Raw genomic sequence first — 14,841 nt, forward strand, 5'->3', positions numbered from 1 at the left:
ATTTTATCACTAAACTTTTTGACATATTGCACTACACAACTTGTTCATATTTTCATACTGACTTTATCTCTCATAAAATTGCTTCAAATCTAAAAATCCCTTAGAAAATAATTTTTAAATGTTCAATGTCCATGTAATTGGTTAATCTGTACTGTTATCCTACAAGTTCCACACCTTATGGTATGCAACTATCTTCTTAAAATGTATCTCCCTTTCAGTGTGAAAATCTGAAATAATTATTTCCTTTCTCTATTTTCTTCTACTGATTCTATTTTATTATTCTTCATCTTATCGATATTAATATAATACAAGGGTATCCTATAAAATGATTTGTGTTTTCAGGTCAATTGCATTGGATTAATCTGTATTATCTAGTTCAAAATATATTATGAAACATGTCCAGTTATTTCTGTCAGTTACCTTTGGCTTACAACAAAACACTCTGAAAAATACAGGCTCTTAAAAATCATTCATTTATCTCAAGATTCTGTGGGTTGAGTTATTGATACTTCAAGTTTGAACTGGCTCAGCCGAACTTGCTTGAACTTGCTGATGTGACTGAAACAATCTATTATGTCAGCAGATAGCTAGATAATGTAGGATGGATTTATTCACTTATCTGGAAGTTGGCAGGCTGTTGTTGGATGACATAGATGAAATTGAGTTACATATTGAGTTACAATTACAGATGAAATTGAGTCTCTTATCATACAGCAGACTAGTTGAAAATTCTTCATATAGCAGTCATATGATAGCAAAAACAGCAAAAGGGGGCAAGCCCATATGTATAAATATTTTTAAAAATTCACTGGCTTGACTTTTCTTGTATTCCATTGGCCAAAGAAGTCTGAAGACATATTGTATAAGTGTCATTGTGGCAGGAAACTATCAAGGTATATACACATAAAAAGGAGTATTATTACTTATACTCTAATAAAAAGGAGAACATATTAATGTGAGCAATCTACAGTAATTTTCTTCCAGTTGATTTATATCCTCTTCAACATAAAAAATACATATATTAACTCCCAACACTCCCAAATGTCTCATTCAATCATGACATCAGATAATGAGTTCAGAATCTCATGCTTTAAAATTGTATGCGGAGATGGTTTCTCAGATGAGTCTGTCATTGATTTATAATGCAACCAACATACAATGATTATGTAAGGACAGAGTAACAGTCATATAAATACTCACATTTGAAAATGGCAAAAATGGTAGGTACATGGAAATCACTGTTCCATAGCAATGTGGCAGCCAAAAACTTCTCCCAAATCTGAAGTTATCAAATATTTCTTGATTTGGCCTGTATTCTGCCCTAAAGTAGTGTCTGGTCCATTGTTATCTGTGGATATCTGCCCTATGATCTAACTTTTTTTTTCTATAAAAAATGTCATGTGTGTAGCTTAGTGTCTTTCTTAACCTTCTTCTTGTTCATAGCATGGTAGGGGCTGAAAGACCCTTTTTAAAAAAGTTTTGCATTTGAACCTTTTTCATCCAAGTTAGCATCACTTTCACCAATACAACTTTCTTAAAGGTCCTGTGGATTTCCCCTAAACATGACTGGTTCCTTTGCTTTCCTCAATCATCACACTCATAATTGGGGCAGGTATCTATAAACTTTGGAAATTTCAAGCTGCTGTGAGACAATGTTCTTAAGATTCTTAGAAGCCTTTTTGTATAGTTGAGGGAGTGTACTTGGCATCAATTTAAGTTACTCAGTAGTCTTAATCATTGGTTGTTGCCTACATCTTAAATTTTCTTTGACCTTGAGGCTATCTCTTGGTCTAAAAATCTTTTGAAACTTGAGAGCCTGGAATTGATAACAAGTGTTATTTTCTAAATCAGAAAGTTTTGGATCATTTATATTCTCTCTAAATTATTTCTGCAAACTCTAATATTTGAGTTTAGTTAATATCTTTCTTGTATATTACCATTGATAGTTTAAAAAAGCCAATGATACTTCTAAATTTTTACCTGGTAATAATCTTCTACTGTTCACAAGAATATTATATGCATTTTTTAATGTTCCAAGTCATCACAGACAACATTTTTCAATTATTTCACTATTACAAATGTAGGTTGTCATTTTCCAAGCTTTTCTAACAGTTTCTGCATTGCATTACCAGACTGAGCTTGTTGCCTTATATCAAATTCAACCCACATAGTTTAAATTTTGGTTATGGCAGCAGCCCATTTCTGCATTAGTTCATCTGTTTATGCAGCAGTTATCTATTATCACATAACAAGCCATCCCAAAACTTAGTGTCTTAACACAAAAATATATATACTTTTCTCACAGTTCTGTGGGTTGGCTACCATATTATTTATTTTAATTAATTGGGGGTACATATGCAGTTAAAAACTTAAGAGAAGGTTCAAATAGAAAAAATGTTATACAATGAATTTGAAAAGCCATCAAGTTATGGTTTAATCATTTCAATATTTTTAAAGTTCATCAGATTACTTGTGAATGAGTATAATGGATATTTGGGAATAATCCATAGAAATATAGGCAGGCAAAAAGTTGGCACCAGACAAGTCTTTCAGCTAACATAAAGACCCCAAGCCCAGGTTTTGAGATTAAATAGAAGACTATTTTCTAGAAGATAATTATAAGAGAAATAGTAGAAAAATAGGCTGGTCCTACTTTAGGCTATGAATTTATCAATAACTCAAGCATATGATTAAAAGAGATATGTTTAAAGCTGAGAACCAAAGGTAATTTATAATTAGCTCTAGTATTTTTAGTTTAAAAGAACATCAGGCTTAGAGACCAGGTCCAGGATTTGACAGATCTGGGGACTGGAGTCAGATAGCATCAACTTTAGGAAGAGGTTTAGATTCCATAAACCAAAAACAACATGGCAGTTCATGTTAGATGAAGGTAGGTCAGAGAGTTGGTTGTCATCTATATATTCAGGCTATAATTGTCATGTTGTAATTTTTGACTAGGTGCATCAAGAATGGTCACCCATTCGTTGCTTTATTTTATTTAAATTTTTTTTTAAAAAATTGAAGTATAGTTGATTTATAATGTTTCAGGTGTGCAGAAAAGTGAATCAATTTATATATTTTTATTGTTTTTCACATTCTTTTCCATTATAGGTTATTACAAAATATTGAATGTAGTTCCCTGTGCTATACAGTAGGTCCTTGTTGTTTATTTTATATATAGTAGTGTATATCTGTTAATCCCCAATTCCTAATTTATCCCGACACCCTTTTCCCTTTAGTAATCATAAGTTTGTTTTCTATGTCTGTGAGTCTATTTCTGTTTTGTAAGTAAATTCATTTATATCATTTTTAAAGATTCCACATAAAAGTGATATCATATGATATTTGTCTTTCTCAGTCTGACTTAATCTATGACAAAGGAGGCAAAAATATGCAAGGGAGAAAACACAGTCGCTTCAATAAGTGGTACTGGGTACTGGACAGCTACATGTAAAAGAATGAAGTTAGAACATTCTGTAACACCATATACAAAAATAAACTCAAAATGGATTAAAGACCTAAATATAAGACCAGATAATATAAAATTCCTAGAGGAAAATATAGGCAGAACACTCTTTGACATATATCACAGCAATATTTTTTTTTGGATCTGTCCCCTAGACTAATGAAAACAAAAGCAAAAATAAACAAATGGAACCTAATTAAACTTAAAAGCTTTTGCACATCGAAGGAAAACATAAACAAAACAAAAAGACAAACTATGGAATGGGAGAAAATATTTGCAAATGATGTGACCTGTGACCCACAAGGAATTAATTTCCAAAATATACAAACAGCTTATACAGCTCAATAACAAAAACCCAAAAAACACAAGTAAAAAACAGGCAGAACACCTAAGTAGACATTTCTTCAAAGAAGACATACAGATGGCCAACAGGCACATGAAAAGATGCTCAACATCATTAATTATTAGAGAAATGCAAATAAAAACTACAGTGAGGTACTACCTCACACAGGTTAGAATGGCCATCATCAAAAAGTCTACAAATAATAAGTGCTGGAGAGGGTGTGGAGAAAAGGGAACCCTCCTACACTGTTGGTGGGAATGTCACTGTTGGTGCAGTGACTATGGAAAACAGTATGGAGGTTCCCTAAAAAAACTGAAAATAAACATATGATCCAGCAATCCCACTCCTGGGCATATATATGGAAAATATGAAAACTCTAATTCAAAAAGATACATGCACTCCAGTGTTCATAGCAACACTGGAAGCAAGATATGGAAGCAAGCTAAATGTCCATCAACAGATGAATGGATGAAGACGTGGTACATATATACAATGGAGTATCACTCCGACATAAAAAACAATGAAATAATGCCATTTGCAGCAACATGGATGCAACTAGAGATTATCATACTAAGTGAAGTAAGTCAGACAGTAATCTTTATTTCTGATGAAAGTTTTTTTCTGCTTTCTCTCTACTTGAAAATATTAAGGCCATAAGTCTAAATATGTCCTTTTCTTTTACTCCTGCATCTCTTTATAATATTTGCTTAGTCAAGTCTTTTTCCAATTCTCCCTGACTTCTTGAATTCTTTCAGCTATGCACTCTGTTTTGTTTCTCTTCTGAGCTAGGGGTTTTTGTTGTCCAAGTATGGAGATATTTTTTATAAATTAAAAAAAAAATCTCACTCATAAATGCCCATGGATTCTTCTAATTACTCAATAATCCATAACTTCAAGACAAAGGCTACCTACATTTATGGAATGAAAAGTTTCTTTACTTGACTAAATTAATCATTTTACATTTCCTAAACAAATGAGTAAAATTATTCACATTTATGTACCTCTCCTTACCACCCATAACGTCATGAAAACTGCAGAAGCATGCCTGTAAAGGTTCCAGAACATCTTATGGTTATTTTCAGCCATTTAGCACTTTTATCACATACTGCTAAGTTCTATTTCCTCCTTTAAGACTCAGCAAATCTGATCAAATCTCATCCTCACCCCGTTTGTTTTTATCAACATGAAATATTGATAAATCCAGTGGGGGTACACGTTGAACTTGAAAAGGATGGGACACATCTGTGATATTTTCTTCTGAGATATATTGACAAACCGTGTCTATGTTATTTCTTCCTAGACTCAGACAACATGAGTTACTTAAGAAAGAAAGAGTAATATTTACCACTGCAGTCTGAGAAGAGTATTCTTTTGAATACAAACAACTGACACTTTCTACACCCCTAGGGATTCATTCTTACCACAAAACTGTTGTTTAAAGGAAAAAAATGAGTGCCAAACTTCCTGAGATATTGGTGCTAGCCATATAATGACCAGAGAAATTTTTAAAGTCCCTGTGGATTCACGTTAAAGAGGTGTCCATTAATCTATGTCCAAATGACTCTCCAGTCTTCTCTTAGTTTCTCAGCAATTCTAAAGAAGAAAAACTCCAGGCATTGAGAAATCAATATTCACAGCTCCAGTTTTTCTACTTCTCATGGGAGGACATCAACAGAGAGAATTATTAAAACCAACATTAAGTTAGCCACACTAATATCCTATACTTATTCCTTTCATGTATCTGATACATGGCATGATAAATATCTTTTTTTTTCCTTCAAAGATTACCAGAAGCTTGAAAGCAGACCCTGTGCCTTATGTATACTTTTATCCTCAGAGCTGGTATTCAGTAGATTCTTGTTAATTCTTTCATAGAATAAATAGCTGGATAAATGAATCAATGTTTGAAAGAACAATTGAATAGATATATTACTCCAGCATCATAAAAACACTGATTTTACAAAAATCTGTAAGATTATTAGAACAAAAGGATTACAATGGCCTTAACTTTACTGTTTTGATTGGTTTTTTTTAAACAAAATCATGATTAAGCAGAATTAGAAAAAAAATCCTTGTTTAAAAGTGATAAAGGTCTTAAGCTATTTGATATTTTGTCTAAATAACTGAGAAACTTCTAGGACTCTCCCACAATGTGTCAGTATATCACGTAGATCGTTGATTTGTAAATGTACCTTAAAATTTTATATTTCCTTAATTAATGGAAGTGAAATATGTTCATAATTAATTGGAAAGTCATGCCAGATAATTGGTAGCATGGAAAAAATATCATTGAAAAATAATTTTATTTGAGAATGAGTTAGTGGGCCATTCTATGTAAGTAGAAAGATTTGTATAGAACATAGAAAGGCACATTGTAATCAGCCACCAGAGTTTATCTAAAACAAGTGTATTATTTGCCTGTTAGTAATAAAAAGCCTAATATAATAGTGACTTAATCAACATAGAAACATCTTTCTTCCTCAAGCAAATTGAATATGACAGCAGTCTAAAGCTTTTATAAAGGAAGCCAGTTTACTAGTATCTACCTGGTCTGCCATACTTAGCATGTTAATTTACTCCAGATTCAATTGTGATAAAAGAAAACTGAAGAACACACCCATTCCTATTAAAGATACATCTTGGAAAAGACAGCTGATAAATATTCTTTCATTCCATTGGCTAGATCTTAGTCACATGACTACAACTATTTCCAAGTAAGTCTTGGAAATACAGTGTTTATTCCAAATGGTCATGTATCCAAATAATTCCAGGATTCTATTTCTAAGAAAGAAGGGAAGAAAATAGTCTTTACTTGGGGGGAAAACTAGTGGTTTCAGCTACAAAATTAGTTAAATGTAAAATGTCTGTTTTTGATTTAACACAGCATTTTGACAGTACTAGGTCTCAGTTTCCTTGTGTGTAGGAAGATGAAATCATATACATAGTTGTTGTGGTTAAACTTAGTTGTCAACCTGGCTCTCCACTGTACTCAGATAGTTGGTCAAATATTATTCCAGATATTTCTGTGAAGTATTGTTTAGATGAGATTAACATTTAAATCAGTAGATTTTGGGTAAAGCAGATTATACTTCATAATGTGAATGGACCTCATCAAATCAGTTGAAGTACTTAATAGAAAAAGACTGACCTCCTCTGAAGAAAAGAGAATTCTACCAGCATACTTCCTTGCAACTCAGACTGTCGCATCAACTCTTCCCTAGGTCCCCAGCCTGCTAGCCTACACTGCAGATTCTGGACTTGCTGAACTTCACAATAGCATAAACCAGTTTCTTAAACTCACTCCCTCCCTCTCTGTCTCTGTCTCTGTCTCTGTCTCTGTCTCTGTTTGTCTGTCTATCTCTCTCTCCCTGCTCCCCACCCTGCCAGCAAAGGCTAATAGAGTAAAGTTCAATTGGTGCTTTAGGACAAGAATGCAAACCAGCAACAATGGGTGTTAGCTACCAAGCGGTTGCTCTATTTGCAAAGTGGAGAAATTAAAATTTAGTAAAGTTGCTAAATTGTTTCACCACCATCAGACTTTCACAGGTATATGTAGGGCGCTTTTATTCATTGTTAAGGCAAATGCAAATTGTACCACAATATCAAAATTTAGAGATGTATTTGCTCTTTTATTCGTCAAGCCTGCTCCTGTGATTTAAAAAAAATGAAATAGAAACATTAATGGATATACATGTGTGCTGGAACACTGTAATGGCAAAAGAAGGCAACAATGTGAATTGAGACAAATTTTGGCATAATTGATTTTGCATACTTTATAAAAGCATTCAGAAGAAGCAATTAAAATTATGTCAAATGACTTTAAAGTATTTACATAATGATTGAGTGCCAAAAAGTTTAATTTCTACAATAACACATTTCTGAAAGCATGTGGTTACAAATTGTATATTTTATAATTTTCTATATGTTTATGATGATATATAAATATGAAACATAGCCTTATGTCTACTATTGAGTGTATGTGTGGTTTAGGACAATATTTTTGGAGAATAAGAAAAGGAAAAGAAAAAATAAAAAGAAAAGAAACTTCTCAGAAACCTCCTACATATATCTATGATGTCATATATGTAAAATTTGTATGTGTGTGTGTGTGTGCTTAGGTGATAAGTAAATTAAGGTAATCGTTAATATTGTTAAACTGTGTATACTACCCAAAGCAATCTACAGATTTAACACAATCCCCATCAAAATATCCATGACATTTTTCACAGAACTAGAACAAATAATCTTAAAATTGATATGGAACCACAAAAGACCCAGAATTGCCAAAGCAATCTTGAAAAAAAAAGAACAAAGCTGGAGGTATCAAGTTCCCTGACTTAAGACTATACTACAAAGCTACAGTAATCAAAACAATATAGTACTGGCACAAAAACAGACTCATAGATCAAGGGAACTGAATAGAGAGTCCAGAAAAAAAACTCATGCACCTATGGTCAGTTAATTTACTACAAAGGAGGCAAGAATATACAATGGAGAGGGACTTCCCTGGTGCAGTGGTTAAGAATCCACCTGCCAATGCAGGGGACACGGGTTCAAGCCCTGGTCTGGAAAGATCCCACATGCCACAGAACAACTAAGCCCATGCGCCAAAACTACTGAGCCCATGTGCTACAACTACTGAAGCCCACGTGCCTAGAGCCCATGCTCTGCAGCAAGAGAAGCCACCATAATAAGAAGCCCCTGCACTGCAACAAAAAGTAGCTCCCACTCGCCACTACTAGAGAAAGCCTGCGCACAACAACGAAAACCCAATGCAGACAAAAATAAATAAATAAAAGAAAATAATATATAATGGAGAAAAGACAGTCTCTTCAATAAGTGGTACTGGAAAAACTGAACAGATACATGTAAACGAATTAGGCCATTTCCTCACACCATATACAAAAATAAGCTCAGAATGGATTAAAGACTTAACTGTAAGACCTGAAACCATAAAACTCCTAGAAGAGAACATAGGCAGAACACTCATTAATATAAATCATAACAATGTTTTTTTTTAATCAAAAGAAATAACAGCAAAAATAAATAAATGGGGCCTAATTAAACTTAAAAGCTTTTACACAGCAGAAGAAACCATTGACAAAATGAAAAGACAGCCTTCTGAATGGGAGAAAATATTTGCAAATGATATTACTGATAAGGGGTTCATATTCAAAATATATAAACAGCTCACAGAACTGTATGTATATATAAAAAAAAAATTAAAAATGGGCAGAGGACCTGAATAGACATTTTCCAAAGAAAACATACAGATGACCAACAGGCACATGAAAAGATGCTTAACATCATTAATCATCAGAGAAACGCAAATCAAAACTGCAGTGAGATATCACCTCACACCTATCAGAATGGCTATCATCAAAAATCTACAAATAAATGTTGGTTAGGATGTAGAGAAAAGGGAACCCTTGTACACTGTTGGTGGGAATGTAAATTGGTGCAGCCGCTATGGAAAACAGTATGGAGATTCCTCAAACTAAAAATAGTACTACCACTCTTCTTCGCAGTGACTTGGAGGCCATCAGCTGCTTCAGGACGAAGGTGAATATCTCTTTCCCAGCCCCTGGCTGTCAGAAACTCATTGAAGTGGACGATGAATGAAAACTTTGTACCTTTTATGAGAAAGGTATGGCCACAGAAGTTGCTACTGATGTTCTGGGTGAAGAATGGAAGGGTTATGTGGTTTGAATCAGTGGTGGGAATGACAAACAGGGTTTCACCAGGAAGCAGGTGTCTTGATCCATGGCCAAGTCCACCTGCTACTGAGTAATGGGCATTCCTGTTATAGACCAAGGAGGACTGAAGAAAGAAAGTGCAAATCTGTACGGGGTTGCATTGTGGATGACAATCTGAGTGTTCAATTGGGTCACCATAAAAAAAGGGGAGAAGGATATTCCTGGACTCACTGATACTACTGTGCCTCGTCATCTGGGGCCCAAAAGAGCTAGCAGAATCTGCAAACTTTTCAATCTCTCTAAAGAAGACAATGTCTGACAGTATGTTGTGAGAAAGCCCCTAAACAAAGAAGGTAAGAAACCTAGGACCAAAGTACCCAGGATTCAGCATCTTGTTACTCCACGTGTTCTGCAACACAAACGTTGGCATATTGCTCTGAAGGAAGAGCATACTAAGAAAAATAAGGAAAAGGCTGCAGAACATGCTAAACTTTTGGCCAAGGGAATGAAGGAGGCCAAAGAAAAATGCCAGGAACAGACTGCCAAGAGTCGAGGCTGTCCTCTCTGAGAGCTTCTACCTCTAAATCTGAGTCTAGTCAAAAATGAGATGTTCTAAAGTAACAAATAATAAGATTAGACATCAAAAAAACAATAAATAAATAAATAAAATAAAAATAGGACTACCATATGATCTAGCAATTCTACTCCTGGGTATATATCTGGAAAAAAAATGAAAACACTGTTTTGAAAATATATATGCACCCCAATGTTCACAGCATTATTTACAATGGCCAAGATATGGAAGCATCCTAATGTCCATCAACAGATGAGTGGATAAAGAAGATGTGGTGTGTGTGTGTGTGTGTGTGTATGTGTGTGTCTATATCTATATCTATATCTATATATAATGGGATATTTACTCAGCCATAAAAAAGAATGAGATTCTCTCATTTGCAAAAACTTGGATGGACCTAGGGAGTATTATGCTTAGTGAAATATCAGATAAAGACCAGTTCTCTATGTTATCACTTATATATGCAATCTAAAAACTGAAACAAATGAATGTATGTAACAAAACAGAAACAGACTCACAGACACAGAGAATAAACTAGTGGTTATCACTGGGGAGGGAGAAAGGGGGAGGGACAAGATAAGGGTATGGGATTAAGAGGTACAAACTACTATGTACAAAATAGATAAGCAAGTAGGATATATTGTACAGCATAGGTAAATATAGCCAGTTTTGTAATAACTCTAAATGAAGTATAATCTATAAAAAATATCACATCAGTCTATTGTACACCAGAAACTAATATAATATTGTAAATCAGCTATTCTTTAATAAAAAATAAATAAACATTTCTTTTTAAAAAAGGGAAAAAGAAGATAGTGTTGGATCACTGATCACTCTAGCTACGGATTTGTAGCTATATCCATGATTTAACAAAAGAAAAGAAAAACAAGTTGAAGGTTATATTTAGAGTATTTTTCTTTAGAAAATAAAGCTATAAAAGAGAGCTTTATTAGGATATAGTCATGCATGTAAGTACATAAACAAGGGAAATTGAAACCACAATTTTGCTTATTCTAGTTAGTCTAAGGAGATTGTGTTAAGAAAGTGTGAGGGTAATATTAGAAAATTATGAAAAAATATTATTTTAATTCATTTTGGAAGTGTCATTATTTCTAATTTTCAACCAAGTGTTTTAATGCATATTTTAATCTCATGTTTCTTATTTAATTATATTTAATAACTAAAGTTTCCATTAATTTAACTAGACATTTAAGCACAGAAAATGTACAATAATAGCTCAGGTACCAGATCTTTAGAAACTCAGGGAAGGAAATAAATTGTAAAAATATTGAAAAATTATATAACAATTTAATACACACATTATATATTACTTTAGAGAAGGAAGAGAAAATGCCTAACTGTCCAGAGAGAACAGGCAATGTTTTACCAAGCAGATGATGTTTGATCAGAATCCCAAAGAATGGGTTGGAGCTCAGTCATTAACAGGGCTACTGGGATACATTAGGATGAGTTTAAACTACTCATGGAAGTTTGAGGAATATTAGTTTGAAAATGTAGTCAAGGTTTCAAATATCAAGGGTTTTGTATAACTTGCTAATGATAATGAAAATAGTTACCATTTCTTGAGCAGTTACATGCCAGTCACTGGTCTAAGTAGCTTGTGTCAATTGTTTTCTAATTTTATATTTTGAATGGCATTAAAACATTGGTAAATTAACTTCATTTTACAAATGATGAAAGAGAAGTTAAATATCTTAGTTATAGGTTTTATTTTCAAGCAGTGTGACCAAAAACATTGAGGAAATCAGAATTAAGAAATAGTGACATGGTCATTGTTTTAGAATGCCAAGGTAAGACTACTATAGACATCCAAGGAAGAAATACTAAAAACACAAATTAATGCAGTAGCATTAGAAAATGGAGATAGCATACATGATTTGTGTGATATTTGGGATCCTTAGCTGACAGAATATGGTAATCTGCTGGATCTTTAAAATCAGGAAAAAAATACAGTCACATTTGACCATGTGTTTAGGTGCCTGAATAAATAAAACTGCTATTAACTAAAATTGTGAAAGCAGTGAAAAGAGCGTGTCTCATTCTTATCTTGAGGAAATCATAAATTCAGATTTTTAAAAATTTTTATTTTTATTTGGCCACCATGCAGCATGTGAGATCTTAGTTTCCCCACCAGGGATCGAACCCACAACGCCTGCATTGGAAGCACAGAGTCTTTAACCACTGGACCATCAGGAAATCCCCATAAATTCAGATTTAAACTTAAAGATATTGAGTTTTCTGGATATTTAATTGAAGAATATTTAGGAAAAATTGGAAATATATATTTTGGCTCCATACAGAGATGTGGCAGGTCTTGAAGACCATCATCTTGTAGACAGAAATTGAGATCATGCATATGGATATTATTTCCTTGATTAACAATGAATTCTGATTGAGTCAGTCATACTGTACTGATGTGATATTTCCCAATTATCGAACAATTCTAAATACTAGAATCAGGACAGGAAGTATAGTCTTTGAGAGGCCGGTTTGTCCTATTTTCTTAGCTTAAATGCAAGTTGATTATCTGCCTGTATTTCCATTTTTTTTTTTCTGAGTGATATAATGCCATAGAGGTATCTTCATAAAAAATAGCTTAAGAACACAGAAATATTTCCACATAAATATGCCCATTTAATTTTTGACAAAGGAGCAAAAACAATTCAATTGAGGAGGGTTAGCTTTTTCAACAAATGATGCTGGATAAACTGGGCATTCATAGACAAACAGATGAAACTTAACTAAACCTTACCCTATATACAAAATTTAACTCAAATGGATCATGAATTTAGATGTACAACATAAAACTATAAAACTTATAGGAAAAAAATAGAAAATATTTGGGAACTAGTACTAGGAAAAGAATTCTTAGACTTGACATCAAAAATACAATACATTAAAAAAAATTGATAAATTTGACCTCATCAAATTAAAAACATTTGCTCTGTAAAAGATTGTGTTAAAAGGGTAAAAAGGCAAATTATAGACTGGAAGAAAACATTTGCCAAAAACAATAGCAAAACGAAAAAACCCCTAAACCTCAACAGCAATATAGTTAGAAAATGGTTAAGGTGCATAAACAGAAATTTTACTACAGAGGATAAATAGATGACAAATAAACAAATGAGAAAAGGTGAACATCTAGAAATGCAAATTAAAAAATACCATGAGATATCACTACACACCTATCAGAATGGCTAAATATAAAATTAATGATCCCACCAAATGCTGGTGAGGATGCAGAGAAACTGGATCACTGACACGTTGGTGGAAATGTAAAAGTGTAGCGCCACTCAGCCAAATAGTTTGGCAAATTCTTTTAAAAAATAAAAATGGACTTACCATATGTCCCAGCAATTGCATTCTTGAGAAAATATCCTAGAGAAATTAAAAGTTATTTTCATTTTAAAATTTGTTAATGAATATTCATAAAAGTTTTATTAATAATAGCCAGAAACTGGAAACTACCCAAATGTCCTTCAATGCTGAACTGTTAAGCAATCTGTGGTACATCCATATCATGGGATACTAATCAGCAATACAAGGTAACAAACTATTGATACACACAAATTGTGTGAATCTCAAATCATGCTGAATGGGAAAAAAAAAAACTTATCTAAAAGAATACATACTGCATGATTGCACTTATATAACATTTGTGAGTATATATGTAATATATGTGAATATATATAACATCATTATAAAGCTGAAAAACAGATTAATGGTCGTTAGGGGTTTGAGATGGTGAAGGGTAGGATATGGCGCTACAAGGGTAACATGTTGGAGTCTTGCGATCAAGGTGCAATAGTAATTTGATTTTGGTGGTGAAGCCTCCATCAAGTGAAGTCTCAATTGTGATAAGATTGCATAGAGCTACACACACTCAAAACTATGTGCAAAGTTGTATGTACAAACGTGTGCAGGTATAACTGATGAAATCTGCATAATAGCTATGGTTTGCATCAATGTCTATTCCCTGGTTTAGACATTGTGCTACAGTTATGCAAGATGTTAACACTAGGTTAAGCTGGAGGAAGCATCCATGAAATAACATTCTGTGAAATCTAAATTATCTAAAACTAAAGGTTTTAATTTTTTTCTCTTCCTGGATCCTTAAAATATTATTGAATTATTGAATTCCTATGTAGTATTGAATGACTCTATTTAAGAAGGACTGTATTTGTTTTGCCAGTTTCCTGTAAATTTCCACAATATGGATGTTCAGTTTTTAATATCTTCATGTATTAATATTGTCATGAATGCCAACACAAGGTGCATGGAGAGAGGCAAAGGAAATACTATTTATATATAGCTAATAACAAATGTGTCTTTGCCTTTGCCCCAATATTTCACCCTGGGGTAAAACAAGGAGAACTAGAAGATATCATTTTATATATAATGTAGTCTAATGTAAAGGAGAAATCCAAAAAAAGTGAATGTGGATATTTATATAGGAAAGAGTCTCCCTTCCCACTCTGAGTCTCCTCAGAAATATAATGGGAAAGATCTTGTGTTCTTATCCTAGTCTTTTGGAATGTAAGTAAAATTTTTCAGGGGCAAGATGATACTAGTATCTGCAGATTTTTAATCTGGGGGTATACCCACAGAAGAGGTGATTTATTTGCTCTTGAAATGTAAACATAAAACTCCAGGGATATTTATCTCACTGGTTAATTAGTCATAATTTAACTTTTAGGCTTTTATTTTAGTAAATAAAATTTAGTTTTAGTAAAATTTACTC

The 14,841-nt window shown here is 33.2% G+C and overlaps 1 pseudogene; it reads left to right on the plus strand.

The window, feature by feature from the left end:
• The window catches only part of LOC102999182 (40S ribosomal protein S6-like), a 196,737-nt pseudogene extending 186,626 nt beyond the window's left edge, over positions 1-10,111 (plus strand).
• The last annotated feature ends 4,730 nt before the right edge of the window (positions 10,112-14,841 follow it).

This window comes from Balaenoptera acutorostrata, chromosome 4 (genome assembly GCF_949987535.1).
Source record: "Balaenoptera acutorostrata chromosome 4, mBalAcu1.1, whole genome shotgun sequence".
NCBI lineage: Eukaryota > Metazoa > Chordata > Mammalia > Artiodactyla > Balaenopteridae > Balaenoptera > Balaenoptera acutorostrata.